We start from the raw sequence: 2,366 nt of genomic DNA, 5'->3' as shown, positions 1-2,366 counted from the left end.
AATTTCTTTTGAGTTTGAGTCCACTTGTCTTATTTCATATATTTTACTATAAAAATTTATTCTTATATTTGAATTTTGTTTTCTTTCTTTTTTTTTAAACATCTTTATTGAAGTATAATTGCTTCACAATGGTGTGTTAGTTTCTGCTTTATAACAAAGTGAATCAGCTACACATATACACACGTTCCCATATCTCCTCCCTCCTGCATCTCCCTCCCTCCCACCCTCCCCATCCCACCCCCCCAGGCGGTCACAAAGCACCCAGCTGATCTCCCTGTGCTATGCGGCTGCTTCCCACTAGCTATCTATTTTACATTTGGTAGTGTATATATGTCCATGACACTCTCTCACCCTGTCACATCTCACCTCTCCCCCTCCCCATATCCTCAAGTCCATTCTTTAGTAGGTCTGTGTCTTTATTCCCATCTTGCCACTAGGTTCTTCATGACCTTTTTTTTTTTTTCCCTTAGATTCCATATATATGTGTTAGCATACTGTATTTGTTTTTCTCTTTCTGACTTACTTCACTCTGTATGACAGACTCTAACTCCATCCACCTCATTACAAATACCTCCATTTCATTTCTTTTTATGGCTGAGTAATATTCCATTGTATATATGTGCCACATCTTCTTTATCCATTCATCCGATGATGGACACTTAGCTTGCTTCCATGTCCTGGCTATTGTAAATAGAGCTGCAATGAACATTTTGGTACATGACTCTTTTTGACCTATGGTTTTCTCAGGGTATATGCCCAGTAGTGGGATTGCTGGGTCGTATGGTAGTTCCATTTTTAGTTTTTTAAGGAACCTCCATACTGTTCTCCATAGTGGCTGTATCAATTTACATTCCCACCAACAGTGCAACAGTGTTCCCTTTTCTCCACACCCTCTCCAGCATTTATTGTTTGTAGATATTTTGATGATGGCCATTCTGACCGGTGTGAGATGATACCTCATTGTAGTTTTGATTTGCATTTCTCTGATGATTAATGATGTTGAGCATTCTTTCATGTGTCTGTTGGCCATCTGTATATCTTCTTTGGAGAAATGTCTATTTAGGTCTTCTGCCCATTTTTGGATTGGGTTGTTTGTTTTTTTGTTATTGAGCTGCATGAGCTGCTTGTAAATCTTGGAGATTAATCCTTTGTCAGTTGCTTCATTTGCAAATATTTTCTCCCATTCTGAGGGTTGTCTTTTTGTCAAAAATATGGAACGCTTCACGAATTTGCGTGTCATCCTTGCGCAGGGGCCATGCTAATCTTCTCTGTATCGTTCCAATTTTCGTATATGTGCTGCCGAAGCGAGCACAGTATTTTTTAATTAAGGTATGCACATTGTTGTTTTAGACATAGTGCTATTGTGCACTTAATAGATTACCGTATAGTGTAGACATAACTTGTATGTGCGCTGAGAAAATAATTCGTGTTACTCCCTTTATTGTGATATTTAGTTTATTGTGGAGGTCCGGAACCGAACTTGCAGTATCTTGGGATGTGTCTGTATTTTTATTCACTTTCTCCAATTCTCCAGTAGTTGGTACTCTGGGCAACCAAGTATCAGACATGTTCTCAACAGATAAGCCTTTAAGGTGGGACTTACTCTTTCTGGGTGATTAATTTGTGTTCCATCACCTCTATGGCCTTCTCCTCTTTGTTTTTTCCACAATATTATCTGACTCTCTATTCTGATGTGGCTACAAAATTGGCTCTATCTATACTGCTTTCTGATTTTTACTTCTAAACTTCCATATAATTTGACTTTCTGCCATTTTCCGTGTTCTGATTATTCCAGTATGAAGATGAAGCTTCGTTTTATTTGTTCTCCTGTTTATGTGTTTGATATTTTTTTCCTGTAGAATGTATAGAGAATCTACTTATACATTTGCTATTGTATTATAAAGGTGCTGTTTACGAAGTGATGTTTCTAACATCTTTAAGATTCATGGTAATTTTCTCTCAAATAAAAAATGTTAAAACCATAAATTTGGAGAAAGCAAAGAAAGAGTACAAATGATATTTCATTTCACTCATCTCTTCTCTCCTTTAAGCTTCTTGGAGAAAATATTTTTCATTGTGTATATTAAGTATTTGTGATGTATAAACATTACTGTTGTACTGAGGCCATGACTTTTTTTTCTGGGAGATGAAAAGCACCATATGCCTTCTTTATTAAGCCTCAAAGAGCTCTAATATATTTGGAGTTAGAGGACTGACAAAACAGATGACACATGGGGCAGAAGTCAATGTTAATAGAAAAGAATTTCTCTAAAACTAATGAAAAGAAGAGGAATAAACAGCAAAACTTATTCAGTATTATTGCGGATGGAATTCCTAATTAACCAATTAAGAGGCAATATGAAACA

At 36.5% G+C, this 2,366-nt stretch overlaps 1 non-coding gene across 1 annotated transcript; it reads right to left on the bottom strand.

Moving 5' to 3' along the window:
• Positions 1–1,205: 1,205 nt before the first annotated feature.
• Positions 1,206–1,312, bottom strand: LOC137769734 (U6 spliceosomal RNA). The gene has a single exon (XR_011075051.1). It is a non-coding gene; the product is annotated as a U6 spliceosomal RNA (small nuclear RNA).
• Between the last annotated feature and the right edge of the window lie 1,054 nt (positions 1,313–2,366).

Source organism: Eschrichtius robustus, chromosome 9 (genome assembly GCF_028021215.1).
Source record: "Eschrichtius robustus isolate mEscRob2 chromosome 9, mEscRob2.pri, whole genome shotgun sequence".
In the NCBI taxonomy this organism is placed as follows: Eukaryota; Metazoa; Chordata; class Mammalia; order Artiodactyla; family Eschrichtiidae; genus Eschrichtius; species Eschrichtius robustus.
This window is presented reverse-complemented; position numbering and strand designations above follow the sequence as displayed.